At 41.7% G+C, this 22,715-nt stretch overlaps 1 long non-coding RNA gene across 50 annotated transcripts in view; it reads left to right on the plus strand.

Moving 5' to 3' along the window:
- Positions 1 to 22,715, plus strand: part of LOC103350790 (uncharacterized) — a 772,648-nt gene that overhangs the window by 394,281 nt on the left and 355,652 nt on the right. For 43 of the 50 annotated variants that reach the window (XR_011378460.1, XR_011378458.1, XR_011378410.1 and 40 more), the window contains one exon: positions 21,908 to 21,978. This is a non-coding gene — a long non-coding RNA (uncharacterized lncRNA). The other 7 variants (XR_011378419.1, XR_011378446.1, XR_011378457.1 and 4 more) reach the window with 6 other exon arrangements.

Consider the following 22,715-nt stretch of genomic DNA (forward strand, 5'->3'; position numbering starts at 1 on the left):
TCTTACATCCACTGGTTTACTCCCCAAATGACCACAAAAGCCAGAGCTGAGCTGATTCAAAGGCAAGAGCCATGAGCTTCTTCTGGGTCACCCATGTGGGTGCAGGGGCCCAAGGACTTGGGCCATCTTCTACCGCTTTCCCAGGCCATAGCAGAGAGCTAGATCAGAATTGGAGCAGGTGGGACTTGAACCAGTGCCCATATGGGATGCTGGTACTGCAGGCCAGGGCTTTAACCTGCTGTGCCACAGTGCCAGTCCCTCCAATGGCTTTAAAATAACTTAAAGCCTACAATCCAGATCCTTTGTGTGACACTCTTAAAGAGCGGTATTTTACGATATTTGCATATTCCGTCTTCTCTGCATTGCTCCTCCATCTTAGAACCAAAGAACCGGCCAGAATGAATGTTTCACAGTTTCTCAAGTAGTTTTATCTTTCCACTTATGTTTGTGTTAAGAGGAAAGAGGAGCTCTTATAATTATGTAAATAAGTGTGATGTTTGTTTGAATTAGGATTGTTGTGGAAGTGATGGGGAGAAATGTTCTTGATGGGATTTGCTGAATGAGTGCTGTGTGTATAAAAGAAATCAAGTGCTGTATCAAGGATTTTTGTCCAATTAAACATATGAATAGGGTAGTCTCCTATCAAGGCTCAGAGAATATGGGATCAGAAGTTTTAAGGGTGTGCAGGAATCAGGACTTCAGTTCTGACAATTTAAATTTTAGGTATCAGACATCAAAGAAGAAAACTTAGTAGTTGGATGTATGATTAAGTCTGAGCTTTAGAGTTCTAGGATGGTATAAATTTTGGAATTAGAAGATTGAAGGTGTTTAAAGCCATGAGGTAGGAGATCAATAGGAATAAGATTAAAAAAAGACCAAGACTTTTAGATGAGGGGAATTCAAAAAAGGACCTAGCAAGAAGTCGACAGTGATGTGGGTAGAGTCCAAGAGAGCCAAATGCGGGAAGAGTTGGAAGTAGGAAGTGACCCAGTATGTCATGTACTATTAAGTTATGACTCAGACTAGACCATAATTTTTAAACAAAACTTTGACATTCATTTATTTTTTTTTTATTCCAGAAGTACGCTTGAGAAACCTGAGAATTACTGGTATAGGAACTCTAAGTAAAATATGAAAAAATAAAGCGAACAAAGCAGGAAAGAAATGAGGATTTCCTAATCAAGCTCAGAGTTCACACGTGCTCATGCATGCTCTTCTATCCTCAGGGAAATCTGAATTAAATGACATCAGTGCAAGTAATGCCCACCCCTAAAGTGTGTACTAGAAATAACACACATTTTCTGGATTTTTTTTTTTCAGTAAGAAAAAGGGAAGCTACTATTTCAAACTCTTTTTTTTTAACTTTTATTTAATGAATATAAATTTCCAAAGTACAGCTTATAGATTACAATGGCTTCCCTCCCCATAACGTCCCTCCCACCTGCAACCCTCCCCTTTCCCGCTCCCTTTCCCCTTCCATTCACATCAAGATTCATTTTCAATTCTCTTTATATACAGAAGATCAGTTTAGCATATATTAAGTAAAGATTTCAACAGTTTGCACCCACATAGAAACACAAAGTGAAAAATACTGTTTGAGTACTAGTTATAGCATTAAATCACAATGTACAGCACATTAAGGACAAAGATGCTACATGAGGAGTAAGTGTACAGTGACTCCTGTTGTTGAAAAATTGACACTCTTGTTTATGGTGTCAGTAATCACCCTAGGCTCTTGTCATGAGTTGCCAAGGCTATGGAAGCCTTTTGAGTTCGCTGACTCTGATTATATTTAGACAAGGTTGTAGTCAGAATGGAAGTTCTCTCCTCCCTTCAGAGAAAGGTACCTCCTTCTTTGATGACCTGTTCTTTCTACTGGAATCTCACTCGCGGAGATCTTTCATTTAGGTCTTTTTTTTTTTTTTTTTTTTTGCCAGAGTGTCTTGGCTTTCTATTCCTGATACTATTTCAAACTCTTACAGTGTATCTTTTCTCCAAAGAATTCTTGAGAGTTTCTTTGAAGTGATTACTTGTTGAGTGAAAGAAGTGGAAGAAGTTTGTTTGACATGATTAGGAAAGGAAGACTGGATTTGAGTAACATCTGATACTCACTGGCTCTACGTGAACATGCAAAAATAATGATATTTTTTCAAAAGATTAATGCATGTATTATTAAAGTAAAGCATGGCTTACTTTAAAGCTGTGCAAATTTTCTCCAAGAATCAAAGAGTCAGCCTCAATTCTGTCAACACTGAATCTAAAAATTCTAATACAACCATAGCAGAGAAATGGATGGGAAGTGGAGCAGCCAGATCTCAAACTGGTTCTCATATGGGATGCTGGCACTGTAGGTGGTGGCTTTACCAGCCACACCACAGTGCCAGCCCCTCACCTTCATTTTTAAATGAGAGCTTTGTTGAATACTGGGTTGAGAGTTTTCTTTTTTAGGAATTGGACTATGTCTCTCCATTCTCTCCTAGCCTGTGGGGTTTTTGATGATAAATCAGCTCTTAGTCTAATTGGTGATCCTCTGAAGGTAATCTGGAGTTCTCTCATGTAACATTTTAGAATCTGGTCTCTATGTTTTACTGTTGAAAATTTGACTGCAATGTGCTGTGGTAAAGATCTTTTCTGATCATATCTATTGGAACTTGTATGTGCTTCCTGTCCTTGGGTGCCCCTATCTTTCTCCAAATTAGGGAACTTTTATGCTAACACTTCGTTAAATAGGCCTTCTAATCCATGCTTTCTTTCCAAGCCTTTGAGAATTTGTAAGACATGTATGTTTGTTCATTTAGTCCCATAATCTTGAACACTGTTTTCAGGTTTTCTAATTTTTTGTTCTTTCCTCATTTTTTTTGTCTGACAGATATTTCCAAGGATTTGTCTTCTATCTCAGATATTCTTTCTTCTGCCTCTCCAAGTATTTTGAGGCTTTCCACTGTATTTTGACATGTTGAATTTGTCATTTCTAATATTTTAATTTGATTTCTCTTCAATATCTCAATGTCTTGGCAAAGTTTTTCACTCATATTGTCTATTGATTTCTTTATCTCATGAATTAGTTTCTCTGTATTTCTGAGTAATTTATGACCATTCTTTTGAATTCATTTTAATTTCATCAGTCTCTTCATCTTTACATTCTGATACTGAAGACGTGTTGTGTTCCTTCAGAGGAGTCATATTTTCTTCCTTGCTCTTATTTCTTGGATTTCTGTATTTATTTTTAGGCATTTGTGGAAACACTTGATTTTTTCCTCTGGTGGGTTTTATATTTGAACTACGCCTCTATGGCTTAATGGAGTTGTCTACTCCTTCAGTGAATACCCAGAGGTATATGTTGCATGGGACGAGGGAGCTCTGATCAATGGTGTGGGGTGAGAATCCAGGGCGACATCCAAGTTGGGCATGGTAGATTTCCTCTATTTTCAGCATGGGGAAGGGGATTATCATGGCCGTTGGCATAATCACAACCTCACCTCTCCTCTTCTAAGATGATTAATGCCTGGGGTTAGCCCACAGTGGGTCCAACCCCTACTTGCACTGGCTCATGCACTGCAGAATGGGTGTGTGGTGTCCTTAATGTGAGCATAGAACCCTCTGAAATGACCCACAGTAGGCAGTCGGGAAGCTCTGTGCCTCTGATGCCAGATACAGTGATTGTCCAGAGACCCAGGTACACCTCATGCCATATCATCATTTACAGAATTCCCACAGAGCACACAAGGCTCCCACAGTCATAGGGTGCAGAAGATCTGCTCTCAACCCTGCAAGTTTGACCCATCCTTGGAAAAGCAAAGACATTCCCAGAGCAGCTTTCTGTGGGTGCTCCAACTTGGCAGGTTAAGTCCCAGAGCCTGTGATAGGTCGAGAGGATGGGAGCACCTCACAGTCCCAAGTGAGTCACCAGTTCTGTATCAGTCCTCCCAGCCAGGCTCAGAGTCAGTGAAGAACATGGATTTTTCTGTCTGAGAAAATCTCCTGGCTTCTAGCTCCTGCAGAAGAGCCCCTGCAGCCTCTACTGGTGTCAAGATGGTGCCTTCTTGCTGCTGCTTACTGGCACCCTTGTCAGGGGCTGGCGAGACAAAAAGATGCATTTCCTTCACTAGATTAGGTGGGTACCTTGCCTACTCTTAGGGTTCCAGACCGGATTCAAAGTCAGTGTGGTCCCCAGGGTTCTCCCTTGGGAAGTATCACCAGTGACACCGGCTGCAGCAGCCTGCTCTCAGCTTGCTCTCAGAAGCTGGCTTCTCCTCCAGCCCTCAGCTGTGGGAGTCGTGCAGGGTGTCCCTGCTCCCTGCTGCACGTCCACACTTTCTATGCTGCTCCATGGCATCCCTTTCCTTTCTGTAGAATTTCCACTGCAAACTTCTCTCCAGCTCTCCTCTGGGCAGGCACTTCTCCACTTTTCTTCTGCTGGCTTCCCCTGGTCAGAATCAGCATGTCTTTTCCATATTCAGCCAGTACCAAGTTTCTTAAAATGACATAGAAAGCCCTGCTTGATTTGACACCTGACCGCTTCTCAATATTCAAATTCTAAAACATGCTCCCATCCTGCCAACCATGTCAAATAACTCAGCTTCCCAAAGTTGTGCAGTCATTTTATCTTCCTAAAAATAACCTTCTGTCTCTTTATCTGCTCAGCTAACACCTATTCATGCTTCAATACTAGGTTCTAAGGTCATTGTTAGCTCATTTCTTCATTCAATCAAAGTTGATTGACCACCTTTGATGTGCTACCTACTGTTATCTCTCTCCTTCACAAAGTCTTCCCTATCTAGTTAGTTTTTCCTCCTTTGATTTCTATTCCTATTGTTTCTTCCTATCCATTGAATAGCAGTTGATATTCACTGCCATCCACTGAAATTTGAGTTCCAGTTCTTCGCTCTGTAATTAATATCCTGTGCATAAAAGCACCATCGCAATTAACTATGTCATAACCTGTGGCTTCCTTGTTTCTGTGTCCTGGTATACTGTGAACCTGTTGATGTATGGTTCATTTTTGTGTTTTGTGTTGATGTATGTAATCCCGATGGCTGGTATGATTTCTGTGACTTTATCATTTTTTAAGTTTTTATTTATTTTTAAAGATTTATTTATTTGAAACAGCAAGACAGAAGAGAGATCTGCCATCTAGTTGTTCATTCCCCAGATTGTCATAACATCCAGTGCTGGGTCAGGCTGAAGTCAGGAGCAAGGAGCTTCATCTGGATCTCCCAGGAGGGTGTCAGGGGCCCTACACTTGGGCTATCTCCCACTGCTTTTCCCCAGCCATTAGCAGGGAGCTGGATTGGAAGTGGAGCAGCCCGGACACAAACTGTCGCTCCTATGGGAAGCAAGTATTACAGGCGGCAGCTTTGCCTGCTGTTCCACAATGCCGGCCCTAGGTTGTATTTATTTTAAACATACTAATTGAAAGGCAGAGTGATAGAAACACACACACACACATGCACACACACACAGAGATCTTCCATCCCCTGGATCATTCCCCCAAATGCCCACAACAGCCAGAATTGGGCCAGGTTGAAGCCAGGAACCAAGAAATCCATTTTGTCTCCCCTGTGGGTGGCAGGGACCCAAGTACTTGAGCCATCATCTACTTGGTCTCAGGGAGCACGTTTGCAGGATCCTGGATCAGGGGCACAACAGAGCAGAAACTTGATCCTGGGCACTCTAGTATGGTATAGAAGCACGCCGAGCAGTGTCTTAACTGCTGCACACAATGCCCATGTTTATAATTTAAGACATTTTTCTGATTGAAGATGATTTAGAATCAAAAGAATTGATGGAATGAATCATTTCATCTCTTTAAGACCTATCTGTAAAACACAGAGAATAATAACTGCAGCGGATATTGCATGATCTTTTTGGAAATTGAGATAATTTACCCTATGAGAAAATATTTTATAAATATGAAAGCATTATGGTATTTGTTCCCTTTGGTTTCAGAGTTACAAGGTTGTCCAGATTACTTTGAAGAATGGTTTTATGGAAAGGACACAATTGTAGTTCTGCTCCAGGGCAAAGCTAAGCCTTTTTTAGTCTCTCCGCACAGTCCTTTTCTCTGCTTTCCAGTGTTTGCCACGCTGTCACTACTGGTCACATTCTTGTGCTCCCTTTGGAGGCTGATAGGTGTACTGCTGGGACGACTGTTGTCTCTATCAGGTGGGAAAGGAACAGGAGAGTTCTTAACCATGTCTTGTGTTCTGTATGATTTCCTTGGGCTCCCTCCTTGGTACCTCTTACAGACTCCTGTTCTTTCACGGTTGTGGAGTTAGCAAGTTTGTTCAATTTTCTTCCCATATCTAATTCTTGCATTTAAATAGGAACCATTTGTACCTATTTCTCTGCCTCATGGCTATTGATCACTCAAAGATTTTACTTCATAAATAGTTTTGTTTTCTCCATGACCTTTTCATAGTCCCACGCACTCTCTCCACCCATCCTTTTGATTTCAGCCATTAGAACTGATTAATTCTCTGTATGTTTTAAATCCTAAATAATTGCCCAAGGTGTGAGCCAAATTCTTTCTGGTTTTTTTTTTTTTTTTTTTTTTTTTTTTTTTTTTTTTTTTTTTTTTTTTGACAGGCAGAGTGGACAGTGAGAGAGAAAGGTCTTCCTTTGCCATTGGTTCACCCTCCAATGGCTGCTGTGGCCGGCGTGCTGCGGCCGGAGCACCGCGCTGATCTGATGGCAGGAGCCAGGTACTTATCCTGGTCTCCCATGGGGTGCAGGGCCCAAGTACTTGGGCCATCCTCCACTGCACTCCCTGGCCACAGCAGAGAGCTGGCCTGGAAGAGGGGAACCGGGACTAGAACCCAGTGTGCTGGTGCCATAAGGCGGAGGATTAGCCTAGTGAGCCATGGCACTGCCCAAGCCAAAGTCTTTATATCAACTCATTTCTCTGATATCCTGTCAGCCTATCGATAAGGTGTGTGTCCCAGATTCTGTCTTCTGGGATATGGTGTTAGGTCATATAGCAATTGACAGTAGCCTTAAACATCAGGGTATTTACTTGGCTGACAACATGATTGACATATTTAGTGTAGTTATATAACCCTAGATATTTTTGCTGAATATTGACAGTGAGGATGGAATCTATATATTATTTTTTATCTTTTTAATAAAAAGTTATGTTTTTATTTGAAAGGCAATAATAGAGAGAGAAGGAAAGACAAAGATCTTCTATCTGTTGGTTCATTCCCCAAATGGCTGCATCAGCCAGGGCTGGGCCAGGCCGAAGCCAGAATCTAGTAGCTTCTTTCAGGTATCCCACGTGGATGGCAGGAACCCAAGAACTTAGGCCATTTTCCACTGTTTTCCCAGACCTTTGTCAGGGAACTGGATCAGAACTGATGCCCATATGGAATGCCTGCACTGCAGGTGGCGGCTTTACCCAAAGTGCTACAGCACTGGCCCTGGAAGCTATATATTCTATAAGCAATTTGATGAAAAAATACTCTGGCAGGAGTGTGATTAATTGGATACTCTCATGTATTGTTCAGTTTAGCAAAATTGATGTAAGTCTATTTATTAATTTATTTTTAGAGATCATGATTGTATTTAGGAGTATTTCTGAAGTTTATGGTTTTTTATAGTTTTGTTTCTATTTATAGAATTGTTGTTAAAGAGATAAAGAGACATTTGCAAACCTTTATGTACAAAGATCACTATTGCTGTGTAGTTTGCAATAGTGAAAGATTAGAAGACATTAAGGTTTCAAACTATTAGAAAACCATTAGTTAGGGATTTTATCCATCTTGTCAGTCCTCTTATTTTCAGTGCCCAGAACAATGTCTAGCACAAAAGAGTTATGTAAGATTTAATCGTCATTATGAACAATTGGACAGTCAATAAAAATACTGTAACCCCAGAATGTTTGCTATCATGGAAAAGTGGGCCTTACAACATCTGGTGATAAAGTAGGAACCCTCACACTCTCTCTCTAAGAATACAAATCTTAAGTGTTTATTTTGTGAAATGGAATGGTGGATGGATTCTCCATTGTGTTTAGATATTTTCTTTGATTTTTGTTTTTTTATTTGACCTCATGGGAAAGATGTAGAGCTCCTACTCAGTGCCTGGTATAAATTTAGATCTTCGGGACCTGCATTGTGGTTTAGTGGGTTAAGCTGCCACATCTCTAAGGAGCTCCTGTACATCCATTCCAGTTCCCTGCTAATGCGCCTGGGAAAGCAGAGGAAGATGCCCCATGTACCTGGGTCCCTGACACCCTTGTGGGAGGTTGGGGGGTTCCTGGTTCCTTACTTCAACCTAGTCTAGCCTCGCCCATTATGGCCTTTTGGGGAGTGACCCAGCAGACGAAAGCCCTCTCTCTCTCTCTCTCTCTCTCTCCCTCTCTCCCTCTCTCTCTCTCTCCCCCCTCCCCGTCTCTCTCTGTAATTGTCTTTCAAATAAATAAATAATTCTTTTTTAAAAATTAGATCTTCATATCCATTTTTGTAGAGTCTTCTTAGTTTTCTAGAGTATTAAACCTCCCAAGCAGATAAGTCAGCTGCCCGAGATCACAGTTAATTATACCACAGGGATTTGAATGCAATTCATTATAATTCCTGAGCATATTTTCTTAACCACTAATCTATCCTGACTCTCTGACTACCCTTCCTTGATTAAACCAGTCCTCCCCAATTTTCCCCTTCACTGCAGCTACCTACTAATTTGACCCTTACATGAATTACTTGGTTATAGTCTAATTTCTTTGCATGATTTGAGTTTATGTTCTTAACTAGATAAAGGTTCTTTAATGCAAAAGCACTAATTTATGCTACTTTCATATTTTAATAGTATTGAGAATCCTTCTAAGGGCAGTAAATGTTTGAGATTTATAATTATTGAAATCTTTAGTGAGTGTACAAGAAATAAGCACACTTGTAAATGTGGATACACTCATATGTAATTTTTTGATATTACGTAGGCCTGCTGTTGCGTGTTACTGTGAATGGCAAGTTTAACATCTTGAGGGTTTTATTCCTGTCATTCAACGTATACTAAAGGTTTCAGACTTTCAATTAATATTCTATGGAAACATGAAATCTGTATTGCTTAGCTGTTTAGCAATACATTTGTTAATCAGAGAACAGCCACTGAATTCTACTTTCTATTTTTCCTCTCACACACTCCACTCATCTCCAGATGAACTACTGTTTCCTGTGTTTTAAGCCCATTTCTTCCATACTGTTGAATATGTGTCTGTTCAGCCTGAACTGGTCTTTTTTTTCCTTTTTTAAATTTAATAAATATGAATTTACAAAGTACAACTTTTGCATTGTTGTGGCTTTTCCCCCATAACCTCCCTTCCACCCGCAACCATCCCATTGCCCACTCCCTCTCCCATCCCATTCTTCATCAAGATTCATTTTCAATTATCTTTATATACAGATGATCAACTTAGTATATACTAAGTAAAGATTTCAAAAGATTATAGCCACACAGATATAGAGTACTGTTCGACTACTAGTTTTACTGCTAATTCTCATAGTACAACACACAGGACAGAGATGCTACATAGGGAGCAGGTGCACAGTGACTCCCATTGTTGATTTAGCAATTGACACTCTTATTTATGACATCAGTAATCACCCGAGGCTCTTGTCGTGAGCTGTCAAGGCTATGGAAGCCTCTTGAGTTCACCAACTCTGATCTTATTTAGGCAAGGCCATATCAGAGTGGAGGTTCCTTCCTCCCTTCAGAGAAAGGTACCCCCTTCTTTGATGGCCTGTTTTTTCTGCTGGGATCTCATTCTGAGATCTTTCAATCAGGTCATTTTTGCCACAGTGTCTTGGCTTTCCATGCCTGCGAGACTCTCATGGGCCTTTGAGCCAGATCTGAATGCTTAAGGGTTGATTCTGAGGCCGGAGGGCTGTTTAGAGCGTTTGCCATTCTATGAGTCTGCTGTGTATCCTGCTTCCCCCGTAGGATCATTCTCTCCCTTTTAATTCTATCCTTCATTATTTGCAGACACTGGTCTTATTTGTGAAATCTCTTTGACACTTAACCTATCTTTTTGATCAAGTATGTAGTTAAACTGACCACTTTAACAAGTGAGATGGCATTGGTACATGCCTCCTTGATGGTATTGAGTTGGAATCCCCTGGCCCATTTCTAGCTCTACCATTGGAGATAAGTCCGAGTGAGCATGTGCTGAACTGTATATTTCCTCCCTTTCTTATTCCCACTCTTATATTTAACAGAGATCACTTTTCATTTAATTTTAAACACCTAAGAATAATTGTGTATTAATTACAGAGTTCAACCAATGGTATTAAGTAGAACAAAAATACTAAAAAGAATAAAATAATAAGTTGTTCCTCAACAGTCATGACAAGGGCTGATCTGGTCACTGTTTCTCATAGTGTCCATTTACTTTGACAGGTTTCCTTTTAGGTGCTCAGTTAGTTGTCATCGATCAGGGAGAACATATGATATTTGTCCCTTCAAATATCATATATCAAATATTTCAATTCTGCTTATTTCTTCTCTAATCTTTAGTATTTTTTTCTTCTGCTGGGTTTGGCTTTGGTTTGCTGCTGTTTTTCTAAATCCTTGAGGTGCATGGAGAGGTCATTTGTTTGGTTCCTTTCCAGTTTCTTGATGTAGGCACCGATTGCTATAAACTTTCCTCTTAGCACTACTTTTGCTGTATCCCACAAGTTTGGAAAGGTTGTGTTGTCATTTTCATTTATTTCTAGAAAATTTTGATTTCTCTTTTGGTTTCTTCTATGACCCACTGTTCATTCAGAATCATGTTATTCATTCTCCATGTGTTTGCATATGGTGTAGAGATTCTTAAGTTGTTGATTTCGAGTTTCATTGAATTATGGTCTGAGAAGATGCATGGTATAATTTCAATTTTTTTGAATTTGTTGAGGCTCCCTTTATAGCTTAGCATATGGTCAATCCTAGAGTATGTTCCATGTACAGGGGAGAAATATGTGAACTCTGTGGATGTGGGTGGAAGGCTCTGAAGATATCTACTAGGTCTATTTGGTCTATAGCGTCAATTAGCTCTGTTGTTTCCTTGTTGGTTTTCTGTCTGGTTGATCTCTCCATTGGTGAAAGGGGGGTGTTGAAGTCACCTGTTATTATTGTATTTGATTCTATATCTCCCTTTAAGTCCTTTAGTAATTCTTTCAAGTAGCCAGGTGCTTTGTAATTAGGTGCATATACATTTATAATAGTAATGTCTTCATGTTGGATTGATCCTTTAATCATTATATAATGCCCTTCTTTGTCTCTTTTAATAGTTTTTGTGTTAAAGTCTATTTTGTCTGATATTAGGATGGCCACACCAGCTTTTTTTTTTATTTCTGTTAGGTTGGAGTATCTTTTTCCATCCTTTCACTTTCAGTCTGTGTGCATCTTTGCTGATAAGGTGTATTTCCTGAGGGCAGCATATATATAGATGGATTCTCTTTTTTGATCCAATCAGCTAGTCTGTGTCTCTTGGTTGTATAGTTGAGGCCATTTACATTCAGTGTGACTATTGTTAAATATGGTCTTTTTCCAGTCATGTTTCCTTAAACGAGCTGTTTATGTATTTTGAGATTTGCTTGTAGTTTAGTTGGGTCATTTTCTACATTCGTATTTTTTTGTAGTGAAGTTCTTGTTTTTGTATTTCTGTGTGCAGCATGTCTTTGAGCCATTGTTGTAGGGTTAGATGCAAGGATACAAATTCTGTCAGTTTCTGTTTTTCGTGTAAGATCTTTATTTCCCCCCACATTCATAAATGATAGCTTTGCAGGGTATAGTATTCCAGGTTGGCATTGTTCATCTTTTAAAACTTGGAATATATCATGCCATTGTCTCCTTGCCTGTAATGTTTGCAATGAGAAGTCTGGGGTGAATCTGATGAAATTACCCCTGAATGTGATTTGTCATTTCTCTCTGGCACATTTTAGGATTTGTTCTTTGTGTTTCACTGAGCTGAGTGCTGCCACAATGTGTCACAATGAATTTCTCTTCTAGACTAATTTGTTGGGGCTCCTGAGTATTTGTTGAATTTGATTGCTTCTATCAGTCTGCCTCTGTTGGAAGTTTTCTGATATTATTTCATTGAGGACGCCTTCCAATCCATTCTCTCTTTCCACACCCTCAGGGACTCCTATTATCCGGATATTACAACACTTGTATTTTTTAATTTTCTAATTTCTTCTTCCTGTGTGTGATCTGACTATATTATTTTTGAAAGTTTGTCTTCAAGTTCTAATATTTGCTCTTCTATTTCATCTGTTTGATTTCTGAGGGATTCCACGGTGTTTTTTATATGGTCAATTGAGTTTTTCATTTCCAGTATTTCATTCTGGCTTCTTTTTAGGATCTCTAATCCTTGGGCGTGCTTTTCGTTCAGACCTTGAATCTGTTTCTCATTACTTCTAAGTAATCTGATTATAAATTTTCTGAATTCTTTTTTGGGAATGACTTCAAATTCTTCTTATTGGCGAGTTCATAGGTACTTCTATATTCCTATTCAGGATTTTTCTTTTGTTCTTTGGCATTTCTGTTTGGCTTAATTTTCAGGTTGATTTCCCTCTGCTATTGGCTGCTGTGGGTCTGTACCAATAGTCAGTGTAAGCAGGCAGCTCTACCTTCTAGCGTTTGTTTATTTCTGGTAACTTGAGTAGGCTGGTGCCAAGGCTTTGAGGTGCCCAGCTCTGCCCCTTGGGGCCGGTTTTCTTGTTCCTTTGTTTGCCCTAAAGTGCCTGGGCTTCTGTTTTTCAACCCCCCCCCCCCATCTCTGTGGCCCCTGTGCGACAAGTGGGGAATCGCTCCAAACCGCTGTGGTCCCCGCCACTGAAGTTCCCACGTTCGGAAGGCGAAAGCAGAGCCCACCTTCTTTCATGCCCAAATGTAAACAAACAAGATGGCTGCTCTCCACCCGCTGTAGCTCTGATTGCGGGGTGGGGGGGGGCACACCTTGCTGCTATACCACCATCTTGACCCCCTCCGAAGAACATGTGTTTTTTTTTTTCTAAAGATTTATTTTGTTTATTTGAAAGGCAGAATTAGAGAGAGAGGGAGAAATAAAAAGAGAGGGAGGGAGAGTGAGCGACCACTTCTATCTTCTGGTTCACTCCCCAAATAGCTACAGTGTCCATGGGCAGGCCAGGCCATAACCAGGAGCCTGAAACTCTGACCAGGTCTCCAATGTAGGTGGCAGCAGCCTAAGCAGTTGGGTCCTCTATCATTGCTTTCCCATGGGTGTTACCAAGGAGCTGGATCAGAATTGTAGCAACCAGACTTGAATCCACGCTTATATGAGATACTGGCATCACAAGCATCAGCTTAACCCACTAAAACCACAATGCCAGACCCAACCCGAACCAGACTTGTATACAATCCCTGAATGCCCAAATCCTATGTGTCTTTTTAAAATATTTATTTATTTATTTGAAATGCAGAGTTACAGAAAGAGAGGAGAGATAGAGGGAGATCCTCCATCTGCTTTTGCATTCTCCAAATGGCTGCAATGGCCCAGGCTGGGCAGACTGATGCCAGGAGCCAGGAGCTACTTCCAGGTCTCCCACATGGGTAGCAGGGCCCATGGCCTTGGGCAGTCTTCCACTGCTTTCCCAGTCATATCAGCACACAGCTGGATAGGAAGTGGAATAGCAGGGACTCAAACTGGTACCCAAATGGGATGTTGGTGCTGCAGGCGGTGGCTTTACCCACTGCACCACAACACTGCTCCCAAATCCTGTGTGTCTTAAAAGGCCTGGGACTTAACCCAGTTTGCTTCCTGAAACTTTTCTCTGATAACCTCTACTCATAATGATCTTTATTCTGATTTCTATCGTTTGCCATTTCCTTTGGAATATATGTGTTATAAATACAAAAGATATACACTGAACAACGTTTTAAGTTTATGGTACACTACTAACTGCATGCACGTTGTTGTACAGCATATCTGGAGGATCTCTTTAGTCTCCTCACTGAGACTCTCCTCCTCATTCCCCTTCTCCCTCCCTCCTGGCAGCCGTATCTTTTATTTTTGTTGTAGAATTTAAGAGGACTACTATCCTCATTGTCAGATTCAGTTCTTACTCATAGCAGGATTGTTGTGGGAATTTTTTTTTGTACCCCATACTACAAAACAGTTGGTTTTTATCTGCTCTGTGGGGAGCAACTCGGACTAGACTAAGTTACTGGAATTAAGACTTATTCTATGCATCTGCTCTCCCACAATATGGCGCTGAGAAGGGAGAAACAGCTTCTACACAGCTGCCTCCAGTTCAACCAATAAACTGTAGGACCTGCTCCTGATTGGAGGAGAGCAGCGTACTCGGCGTTGTGGGTAGCAGAGTTGGGATTGGTGGAAGAGGACTATAAAGGAGGAGAGAGACAACATGCACCAGGAACATCTAAGGGGAACATCTATCTGAAGGAACACCTGTGCAGCCTCCGAGAGAGCCGGCCGGCGGTGTGCTGCTCCCCCGCAGAAGTGGGGAAAGCGGCAGGGGGAACCGCCCTTCCACAGAGGTGGAAGGGTCGGTAGCCAACCCGGTAAGAACCAGCAGCAAACCCGGGAAGGGCCGAGCAGACAAAAAGAACAGCGCAGGGTCCTGTGTCGTTCCTCCACGAAGAGGGGGAGTGACATGCTCTTTTGTAACCAATAATTCCAAAAATCAAAAAAATAGAGTTTATTTCCAGGTTAACATCTAAAGTAGTGAAGCAAGATGACTGCTGGGTGAGAGCCCCCACCACCTGTATTTCCACAGAGACACCGATTTGAACACCTTTTCGTGCTCCAGTTTACCTGTACAAGATCTGGGAAAGCTAGGTGAGAGGCCACAGTGCCTAGTTTTCATATAATAATAAGAAAAGACACATTGAGGAAGGCAGCGAGGAAGGAGTTGCCCCTATCTTCCCTTCCCCAACTTCACACAGCACAGTGTAGAGAGAGATGCCTCTCACTTTGGGGAGGAAAGATGGGATTAAGTGTGTGTCTTAGGACCAGGACTACAACAGTGAAGCCAGTGGCAGGCAGAGCCCCACACTTCTGGCACCCAGACAGTGTGGTCATCCCTTGGTATTCACAGGGGATTGCAGGACCTCTATGTGCTATAAAATCCATGCATACTCAAGTCCTGTATATAAAATGGTATAATATTAGGCCGGTGCCGCGGCACACTTGGCTAATCCCCCGCCTGCAGCGCCGGCACCCCGGGTTCTAGTCCCGTTTGGGGCACCAGTTCTGTCCCTGTTGCTCCTATTCCAGTCTAGCTCTCTGCTGTGGCCCGGGAAGGCAGTGGAGGATGGCCCAAGTGCTTGGGCCCTGCACCCGCATAGGAGACTGGGAGGAAATACCTGGCTCCTGGCTTTGGATCAGCGCAGAGTGCGGGCCGTAGCGGCCATTTGGTATTTCCTCCAGGTCTCCCATGCAGGTGCAGGGCCCAAGCACTTGGACCATCCTCAACTGCCTTCCCGAGCCATAGCAGAGAGCTGGACTGGAAGAGGAGCAACCAGAACAGAATCTGGCACCCCGACCAGGACTAGAACCCGGGGTGCCGGCACCGCAGGCGGAGGATTAGCCTAGTGAGCCGTGGTGCCAGCCAAGAATTTTCTTAAGAGAATCTGTCAAATTATGGGACAGTGTTTCTTCAAATTCCCTGTCATTACCTAGTGTTATAACCTGTTATCTAAGTCCTAAAAAGAAGAAAATTTTAAATGTGGATTGGATGAGGGGAGGCTAGATATGTTCTATAGTGGGTGTCCTAAATATAACACCAGATTCTACATTTTCATGTTAAAATGCCAGAAATTATATTTTCCATTGGGAATTAGTATTTTTGAGTTCATAATTTTTATATTTTTAGAAGTATACTGTGTGTGTGTTTGTGTCTGTAGAACTCAATATTACAATCAATGAGTCATTGCTTAGAAATGAGTGGTATGTGACAAATAGTCTTCTAAAAAATTAAGAGCTAATAGTTTTGAAGTGTTTGTTCCACACATTGTGTTAAATGGTTTACATGTTTCACCTCATTTAAATGTTACTGCAATAAACTTAATAAAAGTTAAGTATACCAGATGTTCTGTATTACAAGCCAATGCTCATTCTGTTACAAGTGCCTTCCCACTTTAATGTTGGGGTGTTCCTATAAGTAGTAAATCCTGTGAAGTGGCAGTGACGATGATGACAAGGATTGAATGCTTTCGATCTGCCATACTCTGTTTGATGTGCCAAATGTGAATTATGACATTTAGTTTCACAACAATCCTATAATATAAAGCTTATTGTTTTATACATTTTATAGCAGAGGAAAAAGATGCACAGAGCCAGTGTGTATAACAGTTGAGATGGAATTCCAGGAAAAGGTGGTTTGGTTCTGGATTCTGAGCCTTTTACCAAAACAGTTTGCTACAGAACCACCCAGCAGTTAGGAGCATTGATCAGAATTTCACCTCTTTGCTTTACTAGCTATGCAACTTGGAGCAACCGACATAAAGACTGTAAACATGATTTTTTTCATCTGTAAGATGGATATAAATAAGTATACCTAACTTCTATTAAGCTATTGTCTTTCTCCTACTGGTCTGCAATTTCACCTTACAAAGGCTAGTGATAAGAGATTTCAAACTCCATCTTCCAGTAAATGTGAGGCTTGTAATTAAATTGCTTAGGTGATCTCTTTTTGCGCTTTTCTCTCTGTAATGCTGATTTAATCATCTTCATGCAGTGTCCTACTGGCAGGTTTCCCATGTGTACTTGGAAGTGGAAGGTTATATGCTAATGGATATTCATTGCATAACGAGGGCATGGGGATGTTATTTCTCAGGGCAGAGCTCATTACTCAGGTTATTGGCTCCTGTTTGTACCCAGTTGTTGCCCATCTTACATGATTATGCAAAGGCGGAATGAAACGTAGGCAGTCTCTTCATTTGTGCCAGTTGGGGTTCATGGGCTTTGTTTTATTTCCTATTCCAGCAAGTGTCTTTCACTTCCCAGTAGTCCTCGATCTTATGGTTGAGTAGACCCTTTCCATTCACAGATTTAACATTTGTGATGTTGGTGACTCATGAGAAACTGTGCAGTACTTGTAAAGTGTGTTGAGACCCATGTTTTGGTCCTATCTGATCTCAATCAGTGTGAGGGAGAAAAACATGAGACCGTGAGCGAGCTTTGTCAGTCACTCTAGGTCTCAGCATCACTGTGACTGTTTTTCTCAGCTTGTTGTCAGGTACACAGAATCCTTCATTAGGGGTCTGCAGGGGTTATTCAAATGCATCATTACATTCAACAGATTGATGTGAGAAACTATATGCAATAGTGACACTTATGCATGTGGGAATTTGCAAAAGTCTTTTGGTATACCTCTTGTGCGTGTCACATGTCTATGGCATATGTTAGAATAAACAGACTGCAGTTTTGCCTTCCTGTGTTGGGGATGATCTTAAACTATACTGCTTTTAAAACAAGGTTCTGGGAAAACAATACCTTGGCAAACTAAATTAAGATTATTTTCTTGCCTGAGCATTAAAATGGAGATCAGGTGGTCAAGTCAGCACAACTCAGCAGCATTAAGATGTCTCTCTCTAAAATCTGAAAGGAGTTTTACAGCTTGAGAAGTTGGAAACTAAGGCATTCAGAAGAAGAAAGCACGGTGTGTGTGAGCCAGTTTGAATCACAGTTGTGCAGATAAAAGCTAAGGAAGAAAACTTCAGGAGCACCAACTTTGTGTTGGGCATTAAGCTTCGGACTGTTTCATGTTATCTCAGCGAATCCTTTTGTTTTCTAAAACCTAACCGCCTTACTGTATTCTATTGTGGTAACAACACTTGACCTGAGGTGCACCCTCTGAGCATCGTTAGCCGCCCAATACCGGATGCTTAACTCCCAGCACAAAGCTGTACAGCAGGGCTCTAGAACTGATGCATTTTTGCATAACTGAAACTTTATACCCTGAGAACAGCAACTGCTTGTTTTTTAAGGCTATCTTAAAGAAAAGTTAAAATGGATTGGGAGGAAAGACTGTGTTGGGCCATGTAAGCATATTAATTCATACAATTTAACACTTGCTAGGGCCCTGATTTCAATGTAGAATTTTAGTTAAAATAGCATCCTATTGAGTCTTTATTTCTAAGTTATAGAACCAAATTACTGGTAAACCTAATGTTCTATTTAGTCAGTTTCTTTTTAAAAAAGATTTATTTGTTTGAAATGTGTGTGTTTGTGGAGAGAGAGAGAGAGAGAGAGAGAGAGAGAGAGAGATTGAGATTCTTCTGTCCACTGGTTTGCTCCCCAGATGGCCAAGGCTGGGAGCCCAGACATCCATCCCATCTCCAACTGCAGTGGCAGGGGCCCACGTGCTTGCACCATCTTCTGCTGCTTTCCCAGGCACATTAGCAGGGAGCAGGATCAGAAGTGGAGCAGCTGGAGTTCAAACTGGTTTCTTCAGTGGATGTCGAGGTGGCAGGTGGCAGCTTAATCCACAGAGCCATAATGCCAGCCACTATTTAGTCCGTTTGTACCCCAAAGTTTTACCAGCATCTTGTGTCTCAATATTGAATGTAGTTAAAAGTTATAAATAAAATTACAGATTTAACTAATTTAAAATTATTTACTGTTTCTCTCACACTTCTGTAGTTATAGCAGTTTCCCTACTTCGTTTCTGGGAGTAGGCAAATAACTTGTCTGGCCAAGTTCTCGGATGCTGGCAGATCTGACACAACGAAAGCCATTGGGGGTGACCAGACAGCTTGGACTTCTTGCTGTCAGAACAAGACAGGGCTTCCCTGCTGGTCAGAAAGAAGACTGAATGACACAGAGCTAACCTATTACAGCCAGGTCTAAAGCAGCACGCAGGACACTCCCAGTGTGAGAGCTAACCCGGGTGAAATGAACCTCTCATAGAGCTGTGAGAATGAAGGGTAGTTGTTTTAGGGCACGATGTTCAGAGGAGCTTTGCAATAAAGCAATAGTGGCAGTGGCTAGTGGATACATACACTAATAAAGCAAAAAGAAATACAAGAGATAGAGAAACTATTTGTCTGGCACACCCTCTTGCTACCTTTTAAAATTTTGTTATAGACTAAATCATGGGCTTTCCCAAATTCATATGCTGAATTCCTGTATTGAATACATACATTGAATGTGATTTACATTTGGAGACAAGGCCTTTAGGGAAGTAATTAAGATTGAATGAAGTGAAAAGGGTGGGGTCCTGATCTGATGGGGTGTGGAAGAGGAGGAGGAGACACAGAGGTTTTTCACTCTCCATGTGCACACAGAGAAGAGGCCATGTGAAGCCGCAGGAAGAAGGCAGTTGTCTCTAAGCCAGGAAGAGCAGCCTCACCAGAAACCAACCCTGATGGGAATTTGCTTTTGGGCTGGAAGCCTCCAAAACTGCTGAGAAAATACTTCTCTGTTGTCTAAGCCACCCAGTCTCTGTGGTTTTGTTGTAGTAGTCTGAGCAGACTCATACACCCTTCTACAAATCCCTAGTAAATGGGGCCAGAACAGTGTCCTCAAACTTGAATGGTTGACATTGACAGCTCCTCCTTGATGATAAAATGAAACATCCAGACTTTGATATCTGCTTGGGAAGGCCTAAAGGGATGGGTGAGTGGAAGGGAGAAAGTGTATTGCAGTTCTAGTTTCTCTTCAGAGAGGCCAAGATGCCGCTAACATGATGCCACTTTGGAGGCTGGGGCCTTGGGTAATAATAGGCTTAGATGAGGTCACAAGGGCAGAGCACTCAGATGGGGCAAATTCTCTTAGAGACATCAGAAAGCTCTCACCCTCCTCTCCTCTCTCTCTCTCCTTTCTCTCTCTCCCTCTCCCTCCTCCCTGTTCCCTCTCCTCTCTCTCCATCTCTCTCTCTTCCCATGTCCCATTCCTCCTCTCCCTCTGTGTCCATTACATGAGAAAACAGAGTAAAGGCAGCTACTATGTGTCAGAAGTGAGCCCTTTCCAATGCCTGATACCAGACCCGGAGTTGGGAGAACTATGAGAGAGAATTTCTGTCGTTTAAGCCATCCGGTGTATGAAGCCTTGTTGTGGCAGCCCAAGCAGGTGAGACAGAGACCTTCTGTTCCTCGCACTCTCACATTGCAGCACAGCGCTGCACCAGACACATGTTATCCACCTGCAGCTGCTGTTCTTACATTAGGAAGGCAGCGTTTGTTCTTCCTGGGTGGTGTTTTCCTGCAACACTCCAGCTCCTGGGCTGCAGTAACTAAGGGCACTCGATTCGCCCTGTGCCGCTGGCTTTCACTCTCTCCGTCCCCAGTTTCTGAGTTCCTTTCTGTCAACTGAGCATCTTTTTGGAGAAGCCCTTTGTGCGAGTGGAGTTCCAGGTCCTCACCTTTGCTGTCATCTGGGCTGCACTCCCTGCCCTAGCCGCGGTGTCAGTCTGAGAATCGCTTTGATCATCAAGCTTTTCCATTGCCCTTCCTTCTTCTCTGTGAAGTCTTGCTTCCTCCCTGCAGAGTGTTAAGCATTGTTCCTGTGATTCCTCTGGCACTGAATGACTCCCACGTAACAACAGCTCTTTCCCTCACATTTTTGCCTGGCTTTCTAGTTCTTTCCTCTCATTCTGGTACCCACTCAATGCCAGTACTTGCTCAGAGAGTCTTCCCTGCCTGTCCTTTCTAAATTCTTTAATCCCTACCCAGAATCCCTTTCCTTCCCTTGCTGTCGTCACCTCCTTAGCCTGTAGTATTGTTTTCAAAGTGCTTTGTTGCAGTTATCTATTTTTTTTGCCTGTCCCCTTTGCTCCTGTGGATGCAAACTTCATGAGAATAAGAATCTTGCCTGTTTTGTTTACCAAAGTATCTCCTGGAGGTAAAGTAATTTCTGGCACATTTGGGGTAGAACTTGCTGAATTGGAATGAATCAATACAAAGATGGTATTACTAAGAAATAGCAGAATGGATCCTCTGTGGACATTTCTCCAGTTGCTTGTTTCTGAAACGTCCCCTTGTTTTCACATTCGTTTCCTATATTGTAAAACTTGGGCTTACATTAAACTCATTTTACTCTGCTGGGAAATCTCACCTGCAAATTTTAAGTATATACTATCTTGTGATGGTAAATCCTTTTGGAATTTTATTATGTTTGAAAAATAATGATTTTTGTACCCTAAATGTCTTATATTCTGTGGCTGGAATTGTGTCGCAGTGGGGTTAAGCCGCTGCCTGTGATTTTGGCGTCCTTATGGGTGCTGGTTTCTGCCTTGGCTGCTCCACTTCCAATCCAGCTCCCTACCAATGTGTCTGGAGAGGCAGCAGAGGATAGCCCAAGTGAATGTGCTGCTATACCCCACATGGGAGACCTGGATGAAGCTCCTGGCTTTGGTCTGTCCTCAGCCCCAGCCATTACAGCCATTTGGTGAGTGAACCAGTGGGTGGAAGCACTCTCTCTCTTGCTCTCTCTGTAACAATGCCTTTCAAATAAATAAATAAATCTAAAAAAGAGATTCCTTATATTCTAATAATGCTTGTATGAATTATCTATATTTTGTATTTTTTTAAGATTTATTTATTTATTTGAAAGGCAGAGTTACAGAGAAGCAGAGGCAGAGACAGAGAGAGAGAGAGAGGACTTCCATCTGTTGGTTCGCTCCTCAAATGGCTGCAATGACTGGAGCTGGGCCAATCCAAAGCCAGGAGCCAAGAGCTTCTTCTGGGTCTCCCATGAGGTTGCAGGCTGCAAGGACTTGGTCCATCTTCTACTGCTTTCCTCGTCATAGAAGAGAGCTGGATCAGAAGTGGAGCTGCTGGGATTCGAACTGGCATCCATATGGGATGCTAGCACTACAGGCAGCGGCGTTAACCACTATGACACAATGCCAGCTCCTATATTTTGTATTTTTAACATATTTTTTTCTTGCTGTGAGATTAAATGGTGTAATATCATTGATAATTTGTTTATTCTTTTTTCTTTGAGGAGTGAGAACAGCTGTTCACTGAATGTCCTGAGACAACAGACTAGAAGAGGAAATAAATTAGAATCCAAATGTAAGTTCTGAAAACGAAGACAACAGGAATAATGTTTATTAACAATGCATTTCCTTAGTATATCATTTTGTGCCTCCAAAGTACTTTTAAACCTATTATTTGATTTTACCTTTTTAATATCCTTCTGACATGGATGCAGAAAGGTGGCCTCCATTTCTAGAGTGTGAGATAAAGATACTCAGCCTAACCACTAGGAAGACTGCTATTAAGAACCACTAACTCTTCATCCAAGACATTTTCCTTCCTATCATCAAGTGGTGGATTCTGACACATGACTTGATTTAGCTTAATACAAAAGCACCGCGTTTCCTTAGCTGCAATTACCCTTCTATTTCAGGAGAGAGGTTGTTATCTCTGCAGTGGTGGAGTAGAAAGTATCCTGGATCCGGAATGAGAGATCCTCTCCCACTTCTTTCCCTAATTAGCCTGTTGTTCTGGAGGAAAATCTCTCCATTATTTGATCTCTAGGGCACTATGTTTAATCCTCTAGATTATATTAGCATTTTCTGTAATCACTGTTTAACAGAACCACTTGATAAGTATGCTGTTAGGAAAAAAATAATTCTCTGGTCTCAGAAGCTTGAAAAAATAAGACAGCCTGCACCATCCTCTTTGAAATTCACATCAGACTTCAGTGTGTGTGAAAAGGCCCCTTGGAGTTCTGGAGTTTATAAACTAAAAAGAAAAGAAAAGGAAAAGTTGCTGAAGTTTATTTAACCAAAAGACTCCCAAGTTTG

Source organism: Oryctolagus cuniculus, chromosome 8 (genome assembly GCF_964237555.1).
Source record: "Oryctolagus cuniculus chromosome 8, mOryCun1.1, whole genome shotgun sequence".
Classification (NCBI taxonomy): Eukaryota; Metazoa; Chordata; class Mammalia; order Lagomorpha; family Leporidae; genus Oryctolagus; species Oryctolagus cuniculus.